This window comes from Myotis myotis, unplaced genomic scaffold (assembly GCF_014108235.1).
Source record: "Myotis myotis isolate mMyoMyo1 unplaced genomic scaffold, mMyoMyo1.p scaffold_m19_p_4, whole genome shotgun sequence".
NCBI lineage: Eukaryota > Metazoa > Chordata > Mammalia > Chiroptera > Vespertilionidae > Myotis > Myotis myotis.
In genome coordinates this window covers 1,702,665-1,728,580 of record NW_023416346.1, presented here as the reverse complement: position 1 = coordinate 1,728,580, position 25,916 = coordinate 1,702,665, and the positions used below count along the sequence as shown (strand labels likewise).

The window sequence follows — 25,916 nt, the reverse complement described above, 5'->3', positions numbered from 1 at the left end:
CAACACTAAACTCCTACCTCCCCCAACGTGCTCCTCCCCCAGGCTTCCCCATGTCAGCCCAAAGCCTTCACATGCTACATTCAATCTATCAGCAAATTCTGTAACCTCTACCCTTATATCTTGAAGGTAGGAGAGAAAATGTATCCATCTGTTCCAGAAGGAAGGAGATCAGCCAAAATGTGCAATTGAGACCTAATTCCTTAGCAACAGCGTAAGAGAGAAAAGCAGCCCGTGCTTTTGACTAGACATTTCTCTCTGGGTCCTGAACACAGGCCTTTGGTTTGCTCAGGACATTCTTCCAGGACCGTCGATCTCCTTCACAGACCAGATTATAGAGCAGAAAACTGTTTATTAAGCAGAGAATTAGAATAAACAAATTCTCATCAAGCTACAGAGGCCTAATAGACCGGCGGTCTGCACTCTAGGCGTCTGTCTGAAGAACTGAGGCCAATCACCCAGAACTAGGCATCCTCAGGCCCCCTCCCCTTTCACCCCAGAACTTCTGCTCCAGTCTGGTCTCTGGTCTCCATCCTCACCCCGGTGCCTTGGTTTGAGCCTCATGGTCCCTTTCCGGACTCTGACCTTTCCCTCCCACTGCAGGCATTCTCCTAAAAAGGCCGTCTCCCCTCACACTCCTCTGCTACAAAACCTCCTTTGCTCACTCAGGTTTCCTCATCAAATCAAAACGCTTCAGCGTGGCATTCGCACGCCGCACATGCTACGCTCCAGCCCCTCTGACCGGCTCCACAACCGCTATGTCTGGTGTCCTCGGAGGTGTGGCTTCCTCGTCATAGAAGCCCTTCTGCCTCCTGTCTGCTTGGTAACCACTTACTTGTCCTTTAAGAGCCAGCTCAGCCCTGGCCTGCATGGCTCAGTGGTTGAGTGTGGACCTATGAACCAAGAGGTCAGGGTTCGATTCCCGGTCAAGGGCACAGGCCTGGGTTGCGGGCTCCATCCCAGTGTGGGGCGTGCAGAAGGCAGCCGATCCATGATTCTCTCTCATCATGGATGTTTCTCTCTCTCCCTCTCCCTTCCTCTCTGACATCAATACAAATATATTTAAAAATAAAAGGGCTAGCTCAATGTCATCTCCTCCGGACTTCCCCAGGCAGTGCTCCCTCCCCTGCAGAAATGAACACAGTACATGGCGATGTTTGCTTGCACTCACCTCCCCTGGGGCATGTAGAGCACCTTGACCCTGACTGTTCAGATTCTAATCTCCGGAGCCCAGCTCAATGGGCTCATGCAAGGTGCTCAGAAAGCTGTGATGAATGAATGGGTGCCTGGAAGAAACAGTGATGTTTGACTGCTGTGGCGGACGGCTATTTGGTGATGCCTAACGAACCTCACCCCTAATGAGTCATGCCCTTGTGGTCCCTCCCACATGGACTGTGCACTGGAGGGTGACACCTGTCATTTCATCTCACAACTCAGGGCAGAACTGGTCACATGGCCTTGCCCTTAGCTCTCCTACCCTTCAGGGTCCGCCACTGAGTGATGGCTGCAGGGATATGAAAATCTGACCATCCACCCTGGCTGGTTTCCTCAGTGGACAGAGTATTGGCCAGTGGACTGAAGGGTCCTGGGTTAGATTCTGGTCAAGGGCACGTGCCCAGGTTGCAGGCTTGGTCCCCAGTACGGGGCGTGCAGGAGGCAGCCGATCCATGATTCTCTCTCATCATTGCTGCTTCTCTATCCTCTCTCTCTCTCTCTTTCTCTCTCTCTCTCTCTCCCTCCCTCCCTCCCTTCCTCTCTGAAATCAATAAAAAATATTTTTTAAAAATATATTTTATTGATGTTTTACAGAGAGGAAGGGAGAGGGATAGAGAGTCAGAAACATCGATGAGAGAGAAACATCGATCAGCTGCCTCCTGCACATTCCCCACTGGGGATGTGCCCGCAACCAAGGTACATGCCTTGACTGGAATCGAACCTGGGACCCTTCAGTCCGCAGGCCGATACTCTATCCACTGAGCCAAACCGGTCAGGGCCAAAAAATATTTTTTAAAAATGAAAAGAAAAAGAAAATCCGGTCATCCAGGTGTGACAGGCTGAGGCTGGGCCTGGGCCTGCATCCTGGCTGACTGAGTGTGTCCTCCCTCCCCTGCCTCCCTCTCCTCCTCTCCCAGGGGCCTTAGTAAGCAGCCCTCATGCTCACTCCCCTGGGTGCCCCCAGGACCCACCCCCATGGGCAGAGAGCCACTCTGCGCCCCCCCCCCCCCCCCCCCGCTCTGGGGCTGAAATGAGAGTCCCTGCAGGGCTGTCTGGGGAGCCGCGGGGCAGAGCGTGGGGCTCAGCAGAGCGATTACCCGCTGAGCTCGCAGCCAGAAATGACAGGAGCTGCTCAGGGGTGGCTTCAGGCCTTAAGCCCGCGCCTCCCAGCTCGGCCAGGCCAGCTCGTCCCTCCGAACGTCCTGCGCCCGCTGCCGGCCCCCTGCTGTGCCAGCCCAGTGTGTGGCCACAGCCACAGCCCTAGGGGAGGGCGGGAGGCGGGTGCCCCAGAGGGAGGCCTCTGCAGGAGACAGTTCTCATTTGTGTGGAGCCCTGGGGGGCAGTGGCGGAGTGAGGGGGGGTGGGGGGGGAGCTGCCGTCCTGGGGCCCAGCAGGCCTGGGCGCTCGGTAAGCAGCCAGAGCTGCACCTGTGCTTGAAGCGGGGCTCTCCACTTCCCCTTTTTGTTTATTCATTCATTTTCATGTTATTGTTGTTCATCCTCACCCGAGGGTATTTTCCCATCGGTTTTTAGAGAGAGTGGGAGGGAGGGGGAGAGAGAGAGAGAGAAACATCAATGTGAGAGAGACATATTGATTGGTTGCCTCCCTCACACACCCAGACCAGGGCCAGGGATGGAACCCGCAACCAAGGTGCGTGCCTTTGACCGGAATCGAGCCCCGGACCCTTCAGTCCCAGGGCTGATGCTCTATCCACTGAGCAACACCAGCCAGGGCCATTTCCCCCTTTTAGGAGCCGCAACTCTTGTGGCTTGGGCGAGTCACCTCATGGTGGGCTAGTGCTGGCTTTCAAAAGTTATTATTTCTCTTTATTTAAAAAAAATATGTTCTTATTGATTTCAGAGAGGAAGGGAGAGAGAGAGAGAAACATCAGTGATGAGAGAGAATCGTGGATTGGCTGCCTCCTGCACGCCCCACACTGGGGATGGAGCCCACAACCCGGGCCTGTGTCCTGACTGGGAATCGAATCGTGACCTCCTGGTTCACAGGTCAACGCTCAACCACTGAGCCACACTGGCCGGGGCCATACTTCATTCTTTCTATGCACTTGTCAGTTTGCAGTGGAGTCACACCATGCGCCCCTTTAAAGAATGTTGACTGAACCATGTACACCTCACAAGACACAGCAATTTAAATAAATAACAGGTGAATCTGTCCGTGAGCTGACTCAGAGTGAGCACGAGATGGACGTCACACACCCCACGCCTCAGGTGCCCTCAGTGCCAGGCACATCTTTTCACACAATGTGACCCCTCCGTGCAGGTGACCCACTGCTCAGGGGCTCCCCTGAGAAACAGCGACCCCGCCAGGGGGGCTCAGTGCTGAGCTGCCCACACGCTGCTGACCGCGCGGCCTCCACGGGCTGTGACTGCCGAGTCCTCGGTCGCCTGCTGGTGGGAGCCGCCCCTCCAGAGGGTGCCCTCTCCCTGCACAGCTGCCGTCAGCATGCAGGTGCTGCCAGTGCCCCAGGAGGAATGAGGCTCCTGGACGGCTCACGTCTGTAGGAGCGATGTCTAGACGCAGACGTGCTGGAGAATTTTCTGCGTCACTGGACTGGACTCTGGGGTGCCCAGATATTTGGTTAAACGTGATTGCTTTTTTGTTTTTTTTAATATATTTTTATTGATTTCAGAGAGAGGAAGGGAGAGGGGGAGAAAGAGAGATGAGATGCATCCATGATGAGAGAGAACCATGGATCGGCTGCCTCCTGCACGCCCCTCACTGGGGATGGAGCCCACAACCTGGGCACGTGCCCTGACCGGGAATCGAACCGTGACCTCCTGCTTCATAGGTCAAGGCTCAACCACTGGGCCACCCGGCCAGGCTGCACGTGATTTCTGACTGAGTCTGTGAGTCTGTTCCCAGGTGAGGTCAGCATGTGAGCATCTGGGCTGGAAAGCAGATTGCCCGGCCCCAGGCAGTGTGGGTGGGCTGCACCCATTCTGTGGGGGACCCGAGTGGGACCAGTGCGAGAAGAGAAGAACTTGCTCTGGGCCTGCCTGTCGGGCTGACCCCCCCTTTCTGCCCTCGGACTGGGACCTGGCCCAGCGGCGGCCCGAGCGCCGGGTTTGCAGAGAGCAGCTCTCATAGCCTTCGCCTCCAGAGCAGGCCAGTCCCTCACACTAAACCTCTCCGACTGGACTGCCGGTGCTCATTCTCCCCGTCTTCAGCTCTAGCTTTGAAGCCACACGGAATCAGCCCACACGCAGGTCCCCCTCCTCCCCGGCTGGCCGGTTGCTTACCCGCCCCCCCCACCCCCGGCCGCGGTCCCCCTGTGGTCCATGGATCCACCACGCTCCCCACCTGAGGCTTCTGGGAAGATTGAAAACAACCAGCATGGCGCTGACATAGCAAAGACACATCGAAATGTAACCTGAAGGAGTGTTCTATTGGTTCTGTTTCTCTGGAGAAGCCTGGCCGATACAAGAGAGGGGGCCCCCGCCCCCCAAGAACAGTGCTGTGGGCACACACCCCCAGCCAGTGCGGTGGGTGCCTCATTTTCTTGTGCTTGCCCAGGCTGAGTATCACCACTCAAAAATGCCAGGGTATATGGTCTTTCTTCTTCTTCTAATATATTTTTATTGATTTCAAAGAGGAAGGGACAGGGAGAAATAGAAACGTCCAGAATGAGAGAGAATCATGGATCGGCTGCCTCCTGCAGGCCCCCGCTGGGGATGGAGTCTGCAAACCAGGCCTGTGCCCTGACCAGGAAGCGAAAGGCTCACCTACTGAGCCACCCAGGCCGGGCCAGCTGGGGGTGGGGGAAGTGCCCTGCTGTCCTTGGGCCAGCGATCCTCAGATCCCCAGAGCCGCCTGTCCCTGTCCTGGCGGGAGCCTCAGGCCTGAGGTGCAATGTTGCCTAGGGATGTCTAACATTCCGCAGCCCTGACCCAGGCTGCGCCTTTAAAACAAGATAACTTGTGAACCCACATTGTCCCAGGGCCACTGATTGCTCGCCTGAGGCTCAGGTGTGTGTGTGGGGGGGGGGGGTGGTGGTGGTGGTTTCTGCCTCTCGTTGGGAGGGTTTGTCAGGCCAAGTCCACAGCCAGGAAGGCCCGAGCCGGTTTGGTCCGGGAATATGAGGTGAGCTGCATGCCAAGATCAGTGAGATGGAAAACACATGATTTTTACTGTAGCTGCCAGTGCTTTGTAGGTGGTAGTTTGTCCTAGAAAATTCAGCTTATTGCCTGGCCGGTGGTTAGAGCATTGGCCCGTGCACCAAAGGGCCTCAGGTTCAATTCCTGGTCAAGCGCACGTACCTGGGTTGCGGGTTCCCTCCCAGGCCCTGTTGATTTGTCTCTCACACATTGATGTTTCTCTCTCTCTCCCTGTCCCCTTCTCTCTGATATCAATCAGGCTATCGATTTTCCCCTGCATATATACAAATCCACTTATAATCTTACTATTGAAGAAAACTGAAAACTGAAAGAAAGAAAGAAAGAAAGAAAGAAAGAAAGAAAGGAAGGAGAAGGAAGGAAGGAAGAAAGAAAGAAAGGAAGAAAGAAAGAAAGAAAGAAAGAAAGAAAGAAAGAAAGAAAGAAAGAAAGGAAGAAAGAAAGAGAAAGAAAGAAAGAAAGAAAGAAAGAAAGAAAGAAAGAAAGAAAGAAAGAAAGAAAGAAAGAAAGGAAGAAAGAATTGGCCCCCAGGGAAAAGATACGGGAAGCAGAGCTGGGAGGAGCCCGAGCCCCAGGCTGAGGCGGGGCCGGCTTGGAGAGTTAACGCAGGAGAGACTGGCAAGGAAACATCGATTGAAACCATCTGCTTCTAGAAGAGGGCCAGGTGCCACCCTGACAGATGGGCACGGAGGCGAGCCTGGCCCGGGGCCAGCTGAGGCTGGGCCTAGTGGCAGGGAGCACAGCCTCTCCTCCGCGTGTGTGGCCGCCGCCCAAGCCTGGTCCCGGCGGAGCCCCGGGGCCGGGACCTCCGCTCTTTCTGCTTCCAGGGCGCATCCCGCACCGCCTCGGGCTGTAAGTGCGGGTTACCCTGTGGAGACGGGAAGGAGGGTGCGGGGGGCTCCTCTCCTGTGTGCTGTTCATAAAGCACTCCACTTGACAAGCATCCTGACCCGGCTGGTGTGGCTCCGTGGTTGAGTGTCCACCTATGAACCAGGAGTCAGGGTTCGATTCCTGGTCAGGGCACGAGCCCAGTGTGGGGCGTGCAGGGGGCAGCTGATCCATGATTCTCATCATGGATGTCTCTATCTCTTTCTCCCTCTCCCTGCCTCTCTGAAATCAATTATATATAAAATTGCCCATTAGCACAGCGCTTAGTCAAAAATTTCCCATGACCTTTGGCCTAGGCCCTAGGAACTGCTCCAAGAGGTGAGGCTGGAAGTGGGTTGACATTCATTTCGGTCTCCAGTTGAAAAGCCTTTCTCTCCATCAAAATGGATGCATACATGGCTGACATTGTTTTGGCCTTTCCTTTCCTTTTCAAGAAAATTATTCTCCCCAGCCTCACCTGCGGTCGCTCACACAGATGGCCGCAATTCTCGCCCTCTAATCCCCTGGCCATGTGACTGCAGTGCCTTCCACAGGGGTGGGCTGATGGCTTTGGTCACTAGTAAGGATGACACGGAGGCTGGAGGTGGCTCTTGGGCTTCTGCCGTCTCCGTGACAGTAGCCAGGCTGGTCCCCGGGCCGTGGACACGTGTGAAGGGGAGCAGAGCCGGGCCAGACACCAGGCAGCCATGAGTGAGCGTCAGTACTTACTGCTGTACGTCACTGAGCTTCTTTTAGACACAGTTTAAAAAACAAAAACGTTTTTATTGATTTCAGAGAGGAAAGGAGAGGGAGAGATACATCAACGATGAGAGAGAATCATTGATTGGCTGCCTCCTGCACACCCTCTATTGGGGATCCAGCCCACAACCCGGGCACATGCCCTTGACCGGAATTGAACGTGGGACCCTTCAGTCCGCAGGCCGACGCTTTATCCACTGAGCCACACTGGCTAGGACGTGCCACTGAGCTTTGACTTAGTTGTTAGGCAGCACTGTCGCTGCAGAAGCTGACTGGCACAGCCACAGGCTGGGGGCCTGGATTTGCCCTCGGTGTGTGGGGGGAGGGAAATCCATTTTTCACGTGCTCCCTTGAGTGTGGCTGTTCCACAAAATACCAAGTTCGGGCGCGAACGTACAGTGCGATTGAAACTTCGTGGCCACACTCAAGGGGCCAAAGAGCCGCATGTGGCTCGCGAGCCGCGGTTTGCAGACCACAGTTCTAGGAGAATTGGTGCAAATCTGTCTCCAATTGCAGCTGCCCCACAGCAGAGTCCCGGGAGAGTTCACTGACCCAGAGCGCTCGTAAATTAAGTCGTATTGGAACCAGGGACGGTTTTAGAATACGATCGCCCATAAAACCTTAAGCGTTCCCTTAGAAGAATGTTCAAGAATCACGTGTGGACAAAAGCTCCGTCTGTGTAGCCGGAGGCAGCTCATGTTTGTTTTAGAAACTTCCCCCTTTCCTGACGTGCAGTGGGCCCGCACGCGGCGGGGTAATGGCTCTGGTGTCTGCGTTAATGTCCTGCGCCCGCACCGAGCCTCCCACATCCCCGCGGAAGGTAATGCCAGTAGTTCTCTCCGCAGGGTCGTAATTCTTAAATACTTAAAATATTATGTATGTTGTCTCTCCTGATGAATAGAACATTTTTTTCATCTCGCTGTTAACAAAGTTAGATTCTCTCGAGTGATTGAAAAGCACTCTGCCAGCCTAAAGTTCTATAAAAACTCGAAGTAATAGCAACAATAAAACCTTATTAGCCATTTCGGGCTCTGAATCAAGAGTTTCAATCCTTGGCATCTAATTAAACGTTTTACATTCCCCGGGAACACGGAGCATTTACCTCTCCAAATGCTTGCCTGCCTGGGATGAGCAAATCGGTCAGGACTTGGTAGGAGCCGCACATGCAAGTGGCAATGACGATGTCTTCGGTGCCGCTTCCAAACGCTATGGGCTTGGATCTGGCTGATGTTGCTAACTGCTGGGGGGGGGGGGGGGGGGCGGGCAGGAGGAAAGCCATTGTTTTTGAAAAGCCTACAGGCATCTTGGGCACTTTGGGGATGTTGTCTCGTTATAGTCTTACACCGAATTATGAGACAGGCACAGTGTTACCCCTACATGATGGGGAAACGAGAGGGCAGGGCCAGCAAAAACCTTTGAGTTCAGGCTTCAGAACCCCAGATTCCCAGATTTCTTCCTCCTCTTCTCCTTCTTCTTCGTCTTCGTCTTCTTCTTCTTCTTTTTAAAAATATATATTTGTTTGCCAGCCAGCATGGCTCAGTGGTTGAGCACTGACCTATGAACCAGGAGATCACGGTTTGGTTCCTGGTCAGGGCACAGGCCCGGGTTGTGGGCTGGATCCCCAGTGGGGGGCGTGCAGGAGGCAGCCGATCCATGCTTCTCTCTCATCATGGATGCTTCTATCTCTCTCTCCCTCTCCCATCCTCTCTGACATCAATACAAATATTAAAAAACAAAACCGCACCCACTGTCCCATGGGATACATCCGTCCCCCTAAGACAGACACTGTGGCCTGGACTGCTGGAGAGGCGGGGTCCCTTCGCCCTCTCATTGTTTCCTGCAAGCGCCCCCCCTTCCCCCCTCCATATATCAAGTCTGTGTCTAGGGCAAGGCCCTCAGTGATGGTGGAGCTTGCAGAAGAGGTGAGGAAGGCGGCCAGCCGCCGCCCTGCACTTTCTGTGCCAAGTGTTCTGAGCTGATGGAGTTGGCCTGACGGGCGGAGCCAGCCAGATCCCTTCGGGGAAAGAGGCTGACAGTGTCCAATGTCAGCTTGGAACATGGAGGGTTGGATCCAGGAAACTCTATTTTTTAAAAAATATATTTTGATTGCCCTACCCAGTTTGGCTTAGTGGATAGAGAGTCAGCCTGTAGACCGAAGGGTCCTGGGTTCGATTCTGGTCAGGCCTTGGTCAGGGCACACGCAGGAGGCAACCAATCGCTGTGTTTGTCTCACATCGATATTTCTCTCTGTTTTTCCCTGCCTCTAAAAAAAAAATCAATGGAAAAATATCCTCTGGTGAGAATTAAAAAATAAATAAATACATCTATTTTTAAAAAATGATTTCAGAGAGGAAGGGAGAGAGAGAGAAACATCCATGATGAGAGAGAATCACGGATCAGCTGCCTCCTGTGTGCCCCACACTGGGGATCAAGCCCGCAACCCAGGCCTGTGCCCTGACCGGGAATAGAGCCATCACCGCCTGGTTCATAGGTCGGCGCTCAACCACTGCGCCACGGCAGCCGGGCTCAACGCTATTTTGGTCGTTGTCTTTCTTAGGCTAGTCACTCCTATGTCTTACGGTTACTATAGTAACTCAGCCTTCACGAGGCCCTGGTAAAGCTAGAGGGCCCCATATCTCCCTCGGACAGACAGGCATGGGGCTGGTGTCAGATAGCGCTCCGTGCAGAACCCCGACGGGGCGGGCGCAGAGAAATGCCCACGGAATAGCAGCCGGTAATGAAGGCGCCAAGCACCGCAGCGCATGAGCCGGCAATTACTGAGCTGAGGCTTTACTTTTAAGTCCCGAGACTTCCGAGTCAGAAAATTCTCCTAATAGCAGTTAATAAGAACATAATCCTTCCCGGGGAGAAGCAGGGCGAGTTGTCTAGAAGACACTGCGCGCTACAGCTGAGCTAACAAACAAAAATGCAGGTTTGTGACAACTTTAACCACAAAGACTGGAACAATAGTGAGCGCACCGAGGCTTGGCGGGGGGGGGGGGGGGGGGGGGGGGGGGAGGCAGCGGCAGGAAGCGGAAAAACCCACTTCACCTGATTAGCTCTTAATGAGCTTTTGGCTGAATGGAGGGACCACTCTTCTACCTCCATCTTGTGGTCAAACACAGAACTGGAGCCCACTCTGGTCCCCCCCCCCCCCCCCCCCCCCCCGTGCCTTTTTCTGTTTTTTTTTTTTTCACTTTTATAAATTTATTTGACAACCAGCAGTTAGCTCTCATCCATATTAACTGTTTCTATGTATGTATGTATGTATGTATGTATGTATGTGTTTTTTTAAATCCTCGCCCGAGTATATTTTTCCATTGATTTTTAGGGAGAGAGGCAGGGAGAGGGAAAGACAGAGAGAAACATCCATGTGAGAGAGACACATGGATTGGTTGCCTCCTGCACGAACCCAACCAGGGCCCAGGCCGGAGAGGAGGCTGCAACCAAGGTACATGCCCTTGACCAGAATCGAACCCGGGACCCTCCAGTCCGCAGGCCGACACTCTATCCACTGAGTGACACCGGCTAGGGCTGTTTGCATTTTTAAAAATATATTTTTATTGATGTCAGAGAGGAAGGGAGAGGGGGAGAGATTGAAACATCAATGATGAGAGAATCATGGACCAGCTGCCTCCTGCACGCCCCTCACTGGGGATGGAGCCCACAACCCGGGCCTGTGCCCTGACCGGGAATCGAACCGTGACCTCCTGGTTCATAGGTCGACGCTCAACCACTGAGCCACACCGGCCGGGCCACATTAACTGTTCGTAGATTTCTGGAAGTGGTGACAGGTCTGTAGGTGACCAGCGTGTAGAGCGTGTTGAGTGAATCTTCATCCTCATCTGATGCTTTAAGGTTGAATTGCAGCTGGGAGAACCCACTAGCCATTTATGCTCCTGGCCTCTGGTACAGAATGTGTTAATTTAAAACAACACACGACTTACTAAGATCACAGAGCAAAGGACATTTATGAACTCAAACTTCATAAAGCGTCATCCCTCGTTCCTTTGGCCCAGACAGCTGGGCGCGCCTGGCGTCAGGGCTCACACCTGGGTTCCATCTCCTTCAGGGCAGATCTCCAGGTCTCTCCGCTCCGGGGGTGCCCTGGCGAATGTCCATGGGCTGCTCTCTGGTCACCACCCCGTCGATGGCGGAGCGGCCCTTGTCCGCGGGAGCCGTTGTGCCTGCCCCGTGTGGGAAAGGGAGCGCCCCTTCTTTTCCTGTGCTCAGTCCCCGGTGTGTCAGCTGGTTGGATCTGCCCCACTGGTTCACGGCTATGGTTTCCAAGTCCCTGCGCTAGGACACGACAGAGCCGTGGCCTTTTTCTCCCTTTGCCAAGAGCCACCTCTCAGCATGCCCGGCCAAGGACATGTGTGTGGAGTGCGGTGGGGACCAGAACAGCAGTGATGATGACATGCACATGCCGGGGTCATGGGGGAAAGCGGAGCATGGTCAAGGCATTGTAGGGCCTGAAACTAACACCTTTTTGAGGTCCCTCTTTTTAAAAAATTATTATTTTAAAAATATTTTTTAATTGATTTCAGAGAGGAAGGGAGAGAGATAGAACATCCATGATGAGAGAGAATCATGGATGGACTGCCTCCTGCATGCCCCCTACTGGGGATCAAGCCCGCAACCCGGGCCTGGCCCTGACCAGGAATTGAACTTTGACCTCTTGGTTCACAGCTCGATGCTCAACCACTGAGCCACGCCAGCCGGGCTGAGGGCCTTCTTTAAGGAAAAGTACATAAGATTACCGGTCCAACATTTGGTGTGATGCAAAATCACAAGAAATTATGAATTTTGAAGAGTTGATAGATACCTAAACCTCGCAAAATCCAGACAAGGCAACATAATATATTTTTTAAACTGCCTAACACCCCTCCATGGCACTTTTTATCTGACAACTTTTGGCTGCATACTCAATATCGATTTTTGGTTTGATCAATAATTCCAAAAAAAAATAAAGTTAATCTGAAATTAGGGCATACAAGAGCAATTCAAATGCCTTCTTAAATTGCCACTACACGGTATTGGGCTACGTAATTATGTAATCGAATTACTCTTATGGGATAAAAATTGACTCATTGATAAATATGTTTCTTCAGGGTATTTTGCTGTGTCAGTGGCAATTTTCCCTCCCGTTTTGTCTGGAGCTGCCAGACTTCATCAGAGCAAGAGGCGTCAGACACTGAGCTGTGGCCACTTCCCCGAGGGCTAGGACACGTGACTGCACAGACAGACCTGCTCGCTGCTGCTGCTGCCGCCACCAGAGGTTTGTGGCCTACAAACCAGGAATTCTGATAAATTCTACTCCCCACAGCCCGGCCGGTGTGGCTCAGGGGTTGAGCATCGACCTATGAGCCAGGAGGTCAGGGTTCGATCCCAGTCAGGGCACAGGCCCAGTGGTGGGCTCCATCCCCAGTGGGGGGCGTGCAGGAGGCAGCCGGTCCGTGATTCTCTCTCATCATGGATGTTTCTCTCTCTCTCTCCCTCTCCCTTCCTCTCTCTAAAATCAATACAAACATGTTAAAAAAAAATTCTACTTCACATACATTCCATGCAAAAGGAAAGAGAAGTACATGGCGCGTTCATAATCACACACATTGTATTGCTGAACAGACTCCCATCAGCGGAGTCCCCTTTGCCTCGGGGGGAATAAGAACTAACCCCTGCTTAGAAGTTTCCATGTGTGATGATTGGAGAAGTGTTCCTCCGAGTGGCTTCTGACGCCATCCCCTTCACACCGGCTCCCCTCCCCCTGAGCTCCCGATGCAGAGAAGCGGGAGAGAGGATGCTGGAGCGCAGCAAGGACACTGGGTCAAGGAAGGGCTTCAACATGCTTATGTGCTGGGGTAAAGAGCCAGTAAAAGCAGCATAAATCCTAACAACAGAATACACTAAAGTGAGGCTGGGAGACAAAGCTGTGAAAGCCTTAAAGCAGCGGTTCTCAGCCTGGGCTGCACGTTAGAATCACCTGGGAATCTTTTTAAAATCCTGATTCCTGGGCCTCCTCCTCCGGAAATTCTGTTTCTTTGTTACCCATGTTGTGGCCCCACCCCACAACAAAGACACAGAATTTCCGGAGGATGAGGCCCAGAAATCAGGATTTCAAAAAGATTCCCAGGTGATTCTAACGTGCAGCCAAGGTTGAGAACCACTGCCTTAAAGAGAAAGATGGCCTTGTCCATTTACACAGAAGGCCCCCAGCACAGCCCTGGAAAACCGAAGATGCCGGCCTCTACCAGGGCCCACCAAAACCTCATGTGAGCCCTGGCCGGTGTGGCTCAGTGGATAGAGCATTGGCCTGTGTACTGAAGGGCCCCCGGTTCGATTCTGGTCAAGGGCACGTACCTCAGTTGCAGGCTCCCAGCCCTGGTCGGGATCTTGCGGGAGGCAACCAACGGATGTGTTTCTCTCACATCGATGTTTCTGTCTGTCTCTCCCTCTCTCTTCCACTCTCCCTAAGAATCCATGGGAAATATCCTCGGGTGAGGAGTAACAACAACAACAAAGAGGCTCCGGGCTTGGAGCTGTTCCCTGACCCGGCTAGGCGGGGCCCAGGACGGTGCATGTCCCACACCAGGCTCCTTCCTCCTGCCCTTCCTCCTTGTTTTCATGAGATGAGGGCATCTTTCCCTGCCAGAGAGAGAGCTGCAGGGTTCTAGAAGGCATAGAACTTTCTAGCAAGTGAGAAAGAAAATGCCCATGTTTCTTCCTTTGGGGAAGAAAAAAATATAGTCATAAATAAATGTGAAGGCATCTGCCCGCGTCCAATCCATGGCAGAGACAGAATGGTATGCAGGTGGCGCGTGCGGAAGGAGAGCGCTGGGCACCATTCACCCCCCGGCTTGCCTGCTCCAGCCGCGGTGGCTGAGGCCTGTAAGGAAAGCCGGCTTAGCCCTGCGCTGCTTGATTCGAAATCATTTCTTGTGCTCACAGTTGGGGGGTTATTTTTTTTAAAAATTGATTTCAGAGAGGAAGGGAGAGGGAGAGAGAAACATCCATGATGAGAGAGAATCATGGACCGGCTGCCTCCTGCCCGCCCCACACTGGAGATCGAGCCCACAACCCGGGCCTGTGCCCTGACCGGGAATCAAACCATGACCTCCTGGTTCATAGTTCGATGCTCAACCACTGAGCCATGCCGGCTGGGTGGGAGGCTACTTTTAATAGGACAATAATGAACTTTTCATTTACAAGCTGCTTTATAACTTTCCAAGTGCGTCCACATACATGAACTGATTTGCTTTTCACATGAATGCTGCAGGCAGGAAACGAGTTATGGTTTTCGTTAAGTGTGGCAGCTGGAGCTCAGAGAGGTTGAGTGACATTCCCCAGGTTACACAGTCAGCCGGAGGCAGGGCCAATGTCAGGACGAGATGGATCCGTTGTCCATGGCTGTGTAACCGATTCCGACACATTCAGCAGCTTAAAGCACAGCCCATTTACTAGCTCATAGTTTTGTAGGTCAGAAATGGGGGTTCTCCCTGCCAGTACTATGCTAATGTATAATTTACATGCTGGAAAGAGCGGAGATCTTAAGTGGAGAGCTCGATTGCTTTTGCTGTGTGTATGTACCACGTGACCAGCACTCAAATCAAGATAGGGACCATTATCACCCCCAGAGAGCTCTCTTGCATCCCTTCCTAGCCAGTATCACCCCCCCTTAGCTTCCCAGAGGTACTGCTATGACTACTTTACTACCGTAGATTAAATTTTGCCTATTTTAAAGCTTCATATAAATAGATGCGTGTAGTATTTACTCTTATATGTCTGGCTTATTTCACGTGGCAGAGTATCTATGTGATTCATTCATGTCATTGTGTGTATCCATGCTTTGTTCTTTAAAAAATATTTTAATTTTTTATGGAGGTATAATTGACATATAACATATTCATTTCAGGTGTACAACATGATGATTTGGTATTTGTATATATTGCCAGATGATCACCACATTTTAGTCTAGTTAACATCCGTCACCATAGTTATAAATTTTTTTTCTTGTGATGAGAACTTTCAAAAATATAATTTTTATTGATTTCAGAGAGGAAGGGAGAAGGAGAGAAAAACATCAACAATGAGAATCATGGACCGGCTGCCTCCTGCACGCCGCCCCCTGGGGATCGAGCCCGAAACCCGGGCCTGTGACTGGGAATCGAACCTTGCCCTCCTGGGTCATGGGTCCACAGCCATTGAGCCAAACGTGCGGGGGGTGAGGAACTTCTGAGATCCACCCTCCTGCTCTGTTCTCCTGTATCCCGTTGTCTGAGCGTCCATTCCGCTGCGGGAGGACATGTGGGCTGCTGGAAGCCTGGGCTCTGGGTCTGAGCAGTACCGTCCTCTGCTGCTTGGCTCTGCGCGGACGCTGCCGCCGAGGCTGGGAGGGCTGCTGCAGTGGATCCATCACTAGGGACCAGGCGCGCCTTGGGCCCGTAGGGAACGGCCCCTGGACCCTGCTGATGAGGGCGAGAGGCGAAACCCCTGTGCCCCCCCATCCTCCCCCCAACTGCCCTTCAAGGGCAGCACCAGTTTTCCCCTGAGGTGAACTGTTTGCCATCTCCATGGAGACCTGAGAGCCCCCCCCCCCCCCCCAGCTCCCTGGGAAGTCCTTGAGCTCCCGCTGTTCAAGTGGGCAAGGCTAGGAGGCCTTGTCTGGCCTGCAGAGCCATCTGTGAAGCTAAGAAACAAACCGCAAGGCAAATGAGTCCAGGCTGCCTCTGGGCGAACCCAGCAACAGTGTCCTTGTGGGTTTCAGGTTGGGACCCTCAGGGCAGGCGGGGGCGGGGGGGGGCGGGATGTCTGCACAAGGGCGGCGGGCTTTACGGGCCCTGGCTGACGCCTGGCCTGCACTGCACGCCCTGACAAAGGGGCCCTTAGGGGAGCGGTTTATGGCCTCAGCGGCAAGCTGGGACTTGCTCCCTGGCTTGGGGTGCAGGCGGGGGGGCGGGGGGGGGTGTGATTTACAGCAGCGGGCCCGCCCCTCCTGTGAACTTCATGCAGCCGCGGGCGGGTCTATGGCGAGCAGCTGGGGGTGACGGCTGACAGCCTGACAGCCTGACAGCCGGGAGGTGAGGAACAGCGGGGAAGAGCCCGGGCTCTGGGCCTGGGGAAGCAGGTTAGCGCCCACCGCAAGGACAGGAGGGCTCCCCCGCTGCCGGTGGTGGTCAGCTCCTCTCCACCTCCCAGCAAAAGAGAGAGATCATACGATGACGAGGAGGTTTTACATGCCAGCGGGAGGGGTGAAGGCTGACGAGGAAGTGAAGAGGTGGGCCGCGAAGTGACAAGTGACGGTTAGGCTGGGCCACCGTGGAGGCTGCTGGGAGCTTTTCTGCGTAGCTGTGCCCACCGACCGGCAGTGCCTACAGGTCAAGAAGAGCCGGGGTGACTTCTAAGACCCCGGCTCCCTGAGACCCAGAGGATGTGGGTACAAGCGGTTCCCCTGGGAAGAGGCCCCAGGTGATGGACTGGGAAAGGGAGCCAGTCCAAGGTGAGCGAAGCAGCTGGTGACTTCTGTGGGCAGCTGGGGCACAGTCTCACTGGGGACTCTCGGGAGCCAGTGGGGAGCCTCACTGTCTTCCCAGGTGAGCAAGGAAGCTTCAGAGAGGAAGAGAGAGAGAGAAACATCAGTGATGAGAGAGAATCACGGATCGGCTGCCTCCTGCACGCCCACACTGGGGATCGAGCCAGCAACCCAGGCATGTGCCCTTGACTGGACTCGAACCTGGGAACCTTCAGTCCACAGGCCGACGCTCTGCCCACTGAGCCAAACCAGCCAGGGCTAACCCTTCTCTTTTAAGTTTCCCAGAAAACAAGACTCCAGAATCCCAGATAAGCGCTTCTCCAGTAGACGAAACTCATTATAGGAAGCGAGTGAATGAAGTGGTGTAAGGGGTGGACTGTAGTAGACACTGCTGTGTTCTACCCAGATCCCTCCTCAGGGCCGACCTCCCAGCCCCCAGCTGCTGATGGCTCACAGCTGTGGGAACTGTCCTGCGCCACAGTTTCCTTGTTCAAAGCTATGCTCCCTCCCAACAACCTAGTTTGTGACATAAAAGTTAAGGGAGGTCTCAGGCCCAAGGACTCCTTTCTCTGCAGTCCTCAGCTTACCTCTGGGAGTTCTGTTACCAACTCTGGGAGCGAGGATGGAAGGAGGGCTGCAGCTGCACAGGCCGAACCTATCTGTCTTGGAAAGCGTAGTACACAAACTCAGCAGGCAGGGCTGCTTGCATAATCTGTGGGGCTCAATGCAAAATGAAAGTGCAAAGCTCCTTGTTCAAAGTGCTGGAAAGCCCGGCTGGTGTGGCTCAGTGGTTGATCCATGAACCAGGAGGTTACAGTTTGATTCCTGGCCCCAGCACATGCCCAGGTGCAGGCTTGATCCCCAGTAGAGTGGGTGCAGGAGGCAGCCAATCCATGATTCTCTCTCAGCACTGATGTTTCTATCTCTCTCCCTCTCTCTTCCTCTCTCTCTAAAAATCAATAAGAATATATTTTAAAAAGCGCTAGCCTGTTTGGCTTAGTGGATAGAGCATCGGCCTGTGGACTGAAGAGTCCTGGGTTTGATTCCAGTGAAGGACACATGCCCAGGTTGCAGGCTCCATCCCCGGTGCGGGGCAGGAGGCAGCCAATCAATGATTCTCTCTCATCATTGATGTTTCTATGTCTCTCCCTTCTTCTCTGAAATCAATAAAAATATGTTTTTAAAAAAGGGAATACCGTATATATATACATATATATATAAAATCAAAAATTTTTTTTTCTCTATTTACCCAGATGTAGAATTGTTAAAAAAAAGAATATGTTAAAAAAGCAGGGGGTAATATGCTGTTAAAGTTACTAAAGTATAAAGCTTTTTCCTTTAAAAATGTTTTACCACTTATAAAACACGATAGATAGGAGTAACAGTGATACATGAGTCACAACAGAAATTTACAAATAGCAAAACAATTATTTTTGGTATTATAATTTTTATGGAATACAACAAATAATACTTTATTAATGTGATCTCTTGATTGATCATCGTTTTCTGGCTCACTTATCTACAAATTCATTTATTAGGTCATCAAAGTTTATACTTTTAGCAATTTCATTTTCAATCAATATAAATTGAGGGCGACATCAGTCACTCTGGCAAGTGCAAGACTGCACGGAACTTTGATAATGTTTAATTTGGAAAAGGCTCTTGCTGCTGACGCACTGCGCTAGAGCTGTTAAGAGTGTTTTTATAGCCATGACAACATTGTGATAAATTTCTAATAGATTCTTTATAATACTTTGAAATTAAAAATTTTTAGTATATCTGGAACTGATGATTCTCACGAAACAATTTTTAAAAAAAATTTAACTGTAAAAATCAGTTTCATGTAAGTCTGAATTTAATTTTCAATGTAAATTTATACAATGGCATTTAAATATTTTCTCTGACATTTCCTGTAACTTGTGGAGGTCACGGAAGAAATTGAAAGTGGCTTCATGATTTATATGTAATCAAAATGCCCATTTATGCATTCTATTACTGTATCTTCAATCACAAGGAAAAATCAATTTAAAAAATTGTCTTCGTTGTTAATAATTGGTTCATCTGAAGCTTCCGATGAAAATAGTGTTCTTTTCACTTGAATTTGACGAGCTTTAAATTTAATTTCTATTTCGAAGCCTGTGGGTATTTGTCAAGCGATGTTGCTGTGGTTTTCAAAACCCACGATTCTTAACTGGGAAAAGCTCTACCAACTCGCCGATAGGCTTTGTGGGGACATCCACGTGTGTGTTTGATTTTTCATAATTTACTGACGAAGTTTACTGTCTGGGCTCCACCAGTGTCTGCCCAGGTGCTCAGGCTGGGGAGTTAAAAATGGTGCAGCACGGCCGGTGTGGCTCAGTGGTTGAGCATCATCAGGAGGTCCCGGTTCGATTCCGGTCAGGGCACAGGCCCGGGTTGTGGGCTCCATCCCCAGTGTGGGGTGTGCAGGAGGCAGCCAGTCCATGATTCTCTCTCATCATGGATGTTTCTCTGTCTCCCTCTCCCTTCCTCTCTGACATCAATAAAGATATATTAAAGCCTTAGCCGGTGTAGCTCAGTGAATAGAACGTTGGCCTGCGGACCGAAGGGTCTCAGGTTTGATTCCAGTCAAGGGCACGTACCTCGGTTGCAGGCTCCTCCCTGGCTCCAGCCCTGGTTGGGGCGTGTGCAGGAGGCAACCCATCGATGTGTCTCTCTCACATGGATGTGTCTCTCTCACATGGATGTGTCTCTCTGTCTTTCCCTCTCCCTTCCACTCTCCCTAAGAATCAGTGGGTGCGGATGCTGCAGGGGTGGGGTGCAGGCATAGAGGGGCCTCCCTCCTCCGCGGGGCCTGCTGCTTCTGTCATCGGCACCCCAATCTGGGCTCTGGGCTGTGCCTGCCGCCGGCTGGGGGTGTGCCTGCTGGGGCGCCAGGGAACCGCTTGTGCTGTGCTGTCTGGGGAGCCCGAGTTGTCACCCGAGGTATCTGTGCTGTCACACACATGCGCCATTGTCCCACCTGATGCCACGTATGAAACAGAGGTTCAAGATCAAATGATGAGGCCTGACCGGAAGGAGACAGCAGAGCATGAAAGCAAGATGGGGCCTTCCGCGAGCCGGCCATGCGCCGCCGGGGCCAGCGGCCTTCGGGGCTGCGTTCCCCGCACAGCAGAGGGGCCCCGGGCACGGGCACGGGTGTAGGTGCCACTGGTTAGTTGGGGGCGGGGAAGTGAGAAAGGGAAGTGGAGACAGCCAGCTCAGGCTGCTGGTGGGGGGAGGACCCCGTGGACACGTGGGGTGCGACGCTGCCCCCGCGGCCTCAGAGGGGCTAGTGGAAGACACTGGCATCATCCTTCTGCTGACAGGCCCGGAAGTTGGGGTGTTTAGCTTTCTTTTTTAAAAACATAAAAATATACATATATGTTTATATTTTTAAAAATCTATCAACAAATATATGTATATATGTATTGTATATATATGTGTATATACATATATATTGATGTCAGAGAGGAAGGGAGAGGGACAGGGAGAGATAGAAACATCAGTGAGGAGAGAGAAGCATGGATCAGCTATCTCCTGCATGACCCCTACTGGGGATCGAGCCCGCAACCTGGGAATTGAACTGTGACCACACACACCTCACACACACACACTCACACTCACACATATTCACTCACACACACCTCACACATACACACACATGCACACTCACACACACTCATACTCAACACACAAACACACTCACACATACACTCGCACTCACACACACTCACACACACCCGCACATACACATACACTCACACATGCACACTCACACACACACTCAGCACACACACACTCATACTCAACACACACACACACACACTTGCATTCACACACCTCACACACGCACACTCAACACACTCACACTCACACACACATTCACACACACTCACACTCATGCACACACTCCCTCGAACTGCGTGGGCCTTCCTTCCTCCTTCACGCTGTAATTAGCGCTAATTTTCTCCTTGCATTAGTATTGCAAGTGCATCCAACGCCTTTATTTCCTTCCTGTATTTATTCTGGTGAGAAGGCACTTAGGAGCACATTACTCCCGCTCCCATCTATCTCTCCACCTGTATGTGCATGGTTACGGGTGCCTGTCCCCGCGCTATCTGGGATTCCGACAGCCCCATTAGGTCAAATTCATGACCTGCAGCGGCCACTCCCCAGCCCGCGCAGAAGGCGCCCGGAGCACAGGGGCTCAGCCGGGAGCCCGCCAACCCATCCTCTTGTTTCCGACTCAGGGGAAGGAGGTCCTGGCCAGGAGCCGCGCCCCTCCTGGAGGGAGCTCCGTGGAGGTCTGCAAGCTCATCTGGAAGATCTCTCCGAGGGTGGGAGTCAACATGTGGTCATTTACCATTTGAAATGATTTCAGTTCCATTGTGCTCCAAATGTCAGACTGAGCCCATTTTTCAGCAACGCGGCTTCGCGCTCCGAGCAGTTTCCATGGGAGATTCTGGATATTCACTCCTTTCTCACCCTGCAGTTCCCGGGGATGCCGCGCTCCAGCCGCGCGAAGCGGCTCCGTGTGCCCAGGCCCGTGTGGCTGCTCCAGGGCCCCGGCTCTCCCGCGTGGCCTGGGCAGGGCATGGGGCCTCTGGCCCTCACTGCTGGTCACAGCCTCTCTCTGTGCCCGCAGGCCTCCCTCTGAGTTCAGGGCCTTGTAACCCAAGGAACAGGCAGAAAGTCGGTGGTCATGGTCATACCCTCCACCCCCACCCACCACCAGTGACAGGGCAGAAACAGAGCCCTGGGGACCAGCTAGAGTTGTAAGAAATACGAGTCATGCTCTGTTGACCGTGACTGGCTGTTCTGGTGAAAGAGGGCGCAAGCTCACCTGGCTGGGAGGGGCACCTGGGCCCTGGGAGCACCTGGAAATGCAGCCCATCCTCCCACCGGGAGCTGCCTGTGGTCATGGAAACATTAGCAAGCTGGTTGCAGAAGCCAGAATGGGAGGCTGTATGGCAATGGCTTATGGTCAGAGGGTTTTAAGGAGTGACGGGTACTGGGGAGCGGTGTGAGCATTGATTGATGGACCTTGGAAACCGACCATTCATGGCGAAGGGCTTCAGGCTTCGGCACCGGGGACCCTGGAAACAGACACTTCGCGCAGGCCCAGGTAGGAGAAGCCAAATGCCGTCCCGGGAGAGGAAAAGCGGGTGGAAACCCTTGCCTTTTAAATGACAGGATGTTACTGACATGCTAATGATGACAGGCTAATGTTGGGGCGTTGCAATCATTTTCCTCTCACCTTTCGCAGCTCTCAGGCTGGTCTAAACACGGTGACGTGTACCTCCTGTGTACACGGGAGAGACTCGGGAACACCAAGCCACTTGCCAAAATGATGGAAGTCATCGCCCTAAATGCCACTTTCAGCTGAAGACAAAAGGCGGGGGCGGGGGTGGGGGTGGGGGGTGGGGAGGCAGGTTCAGGAGACCAGGAAAGGACAGTCCCTCTGGCAGCTGGGACTCAGGCTTCTGGAAGGTTGTTGGGAAGGACATCCGGAAGGCCGTCTGGTCTAATTAGCATATTATTAGCTTTTATTATTATAGGTATTATTATAGATTCTCTTAGAGTTCATGTGTGTGTGTGTGAATCCTCACTGGAGGATATTTCTCCATTGATTTTTAGAGAGAGTGGAAGGGAGAGGGAGAGACACAGAGAGAGAAACATCAATGTGAGAGACACATCGATTGGCTGCCTCTGCACAGGGATCCAGCCTGCACCCAGGTACATGCCCTTGATCAGAATCGAACCCAGGACCCTTCCATCCACAGACTGAGGCTCTCTCCACTGAGCCACACCGGGTGGGGCTGGTATGCAGTCCTGAGTCCCAGCCTTGCTCGCTGACGGTGCAGGCAGGCCTGGCCCAGCGAGGGAGACAGCCTTCAGACGTCAGTGTCCTGGGTCTGCTGCTTCTCCGTTCCTGGAATAACGCCTCACACAGGCCCTGTTCGGAGCCGCAAACTGCTCCCCTTCAGTCTCGTCCAACTTTCATCTCTGCGAATACGTGTGTAAACGTATTTATTTAAACAAAATGAGGATATGCCGTGTGAACTAATCCACAAACTGCTTCCTTCACTAACAATGGCTCCAGAGTGTTTTCCTAAGTAAAAATAATCTACGTTGTTTTTAAAAATATATCTTTATTGATCTCAGAGAGGAAGGGAGAGAGAGGGGGAGAGATAGAAACACCCATGAAGAGAGAATCATGGATCGGCTGCCTCCTGCATGCCCCCCACTGGGGCTTGAGCCCGCAACCCGCCACCCGCCATGTGCCCTCAACAGGAATCGAACCCAGGACTAACAGGTTCATGGACAACGCTTAGCCACTGAGCCACCCAGCCAGTCTATGCTGAGTTTTGTTTACCAAAGGCAAGGATGGCGTTGCATTGGACTTTGTATTCCAACAGATGGAGCACAGGGACTGGTTCATAGTCGCTGCTCCAGGAATCAGCAGCGTGGACTTGACCGCTGGCCCCTGTCCGGCCTCCTGTGGTGCACACGGTGGCGGCAGCAGGAAGCTACGCCCTGACTCTCCTCACCTGACCGCCGAGGAAACTGATGCTCAGAGAGGGCCAGTCACCTGTCCAAGGCCCACAGCCATGAATGTAGGACCAGGACGTCCACCTGGTGGTGACCAATCTCACGCCTGTATCCTCAATCGCATCTGAATTCCCTGTTGAATGACCGCTCCGTTTCTAGAGGCTTCTGGCTGCATCGCTCCAACCTCCAATTCTGTGGCCACGTGACCTCCTATTCCGCCCTCCCGACTGCCTCATAGAAGGACCTTGGAGATGACATCAGGCTCGCTTAGATCTGCCCAGACCATCTTGCCCTCTCACGGTCCTTAACAGCACCTCACCCGCAAGGTCCCTTTTGGCATCCGAGGTACCACTGGCGAGTTCTGAGAATTAGGAGGGGCCGCCATCTGGTCTACTACAGCCACTGCCTCTCCTGAAAGTGCTAACGGGATGGATGAGCGAAGGCATGCGGGGGGTGAGCGTGTGCCCTTAGCTTGGGTGCTCCCACCAGTAGGTAAGGACGTGGCGCAGGTGGAACTGCAGGGCAGTGGGGGAGTGAGACAGGAAGGGCAAAGTGAATGAAGGTGTGTAAGTGAGCTGGTTGCTCCCGTGGGAAACGGGCTGGATCCCACTGGGGACCCTCTTAGGAACTGTTTTGAATGCGTTTCAGAGTCACCCCACCGAAGGCAGCAACAAAGTACCATGAACTGGGCGGCTTACAGCAACTGGACGGATCGCCTCCCGAGTCTGGGGGCTGGAAGCTCGGCATCCAGGTGTGTGCAGGGTGGGTTCCTCCCAGAGACTGTGAGGGAGCATCCATCCCAGGCCTCCCCCAGCCTCGGCTGTCTGTCGGCAATCCTTGCTGTTCTTTGGCTTGTAGACACATCATTCCAATCTGTGCCTCTGTCTTCATGTCAACTCTGTGTGTGTTCTCCTTTTTTCTTTTTCTTTTTTTTAAAAAAATACATTTGCATTGATGTCAGAGAGGAAGGGAGCGGATGAGAGAGAGAGAGAGAAGCATCAATAATGAGAGAATCATGGATCGGCTGCCTCCTGCAGGCCCCTCACTGGGGATGGAGCCCACCACCCGGGCATGTGCCCTGACTGGGAATTGATCCTCGACCTCCTGGTTCCTAGGTCGATGCTCAACCACTGAGCCACATGGGCCCGGCTCCTTTTCTCTTCTAAGGACACTTGTCATTGCATTTAGGGTCCACTTGGATAATCCAGGAGGATCTCACCTCAAGAGTGTTAACGTGATCCTGTCTAGAAAGACCATTATTCCAAACTAGAGGCCCAGTGCACAAAATTCATGCATGGGTAGGGTCCCTAGGCCTGGCCAGTGATCAGGGTTGATCTGTGGGGCGACCAGCGGGGAGATCGGGGGACCACTGCTGGCACCCGCCTTGGCTGGCCTGGGGCCTGTGGGCTGGGGGCAACTCCTGTGTTGAGCATCTGCCCCCTGGTGGTCAGTGCACATCATAGCAACCAGTTGTTCTGTTGGTGGTTCCGCCGCTCAGTCAATTTGCATATTAGGCTTTTATTATATAGGATAAGGTCCCATTCATAGGTTCTGGGTGGACATAGCTTTTTGGGGTCACCATGCAACCCATGACAGATGTGAAGCTGAAGTACTTTTCCACAGACTCTTGTCCCTGATTGGCTACAGTGGCCCCTGGTGCTGTCAAATCCCCAGATGTTGCCTGGCCGGCATGGCTCAGTGGTTGAACATCGATCTCTGAACCAGGAGGTCAGGGTTCGATTCTGGGTCAGGGCACAGGCCCAGGTTGTGGGCTCCATCCCCAGTGGGGGGCGTGCAGGAGGCAGCCGATCCATGAGTCTCATCATCAATGTCTCTCTCTCTCCCTCTCCCTTCCTCTCTGACATCAATAAAAATATATATATTTTAAAAGCCTAGCACCGAGCTGGCTCCTGTGCATCCCAGGAAGTCCTGGCAGAAGCTAGGGAGGCAGAGGCCTTTGCTCTATGGCAGGCCTGGCCCACCGGCTGCAGGTGAACCAGAGGCGGGTTCAGGGGGCGTGGCGGGAGGCAGCGGTCACGGTTGTGTAGACTCTTCCTTAGAGAGATGGATGACAGAGAGCGTTCCTGTGTCCCCACCCCCCCCTCCCCTTCGCCTGCGGTGCCCCGGCCTTGCCTCAGCCTCTGGAATAGATGAATCAGCAGGATCACCTCCCGCCTGCCAGAAAGTTCAGGCCGCGGGGTTCAGTCCCTCCCACACAGGCAGCCCTGGCTTTGGCTTCGAAGCGCAGCCTTTGATACGGCAGCCTTGGAGCAGGCCAGGCGGAAAGGGGGCGGGGTGGGCGGAGGGGGGAGAGGTAATTAGTTTGATGAATCTTCTTTTTAAGTCGTTCTCTACATGGGCCTCTCGCGGCGTTATAGGCTCAGTGATGCATTCCCTAAGTTTTATGAATCCTTAAACACGGGCCATTTTTCAAAGGAGAGAGGTGAGAGCAGTCATCTGGCGGCACCAGCCTGGGGTGTCCCCGTGGAGCAAGGACGCCTGGTCCTGGCCAGGGCTGTGCAGGGGGAGGCCAGGCTGGACTCTCCCCGCTGCCCGTCTCGCGGCCGGAGGTGCTGCGTGTTCAATGCCCACCCAGGCCCTCAACAAGCCTTTAAAAAAACCAGACATTTTTACTGATTTCAGAGAGGAGGGGAGAGTGAAAGAGAGAGATCGAAACATCCATGATGAGAGAGAATCATGGACCGGCTGCCTCCTGCACGGCCCCCACTGGGGATCAAGCCCACAACCTGGGCCTGTGCCCTGACCAGGAATCAAACCCTGACCTCTTGGTTCATAGGTCAGTGCTCAACCACTGAGCCACATGGGCTGGGCTGGGCACGCCTTTT

The 25,916-nt window shown here is 53.1% G+C and overlaps 1 long non-coding RNA gene across 1 annotated transcript; it reads left to right on the top strand.

Annotated features, from left to right (window-relative positions):
- The first annotated feature begins 5,964 nt into the window (after positions 1-5,964).
- Positions 5,965-23,942, top strand: LOC118654061. The gene is made up of 4 exons (XR_004966962.1): positions 5,965-6,197; positions 12,083-12,249; positions 22,938-23,562; positions 23,719-23,942. It is a non-coding gene; the product is annotated as an uncharacterized LOC118654061 (long non-coding RNA).
- The last annotated feature ends 1,974 nt before the right edge of the window (positions 23,943-25,916 follow it).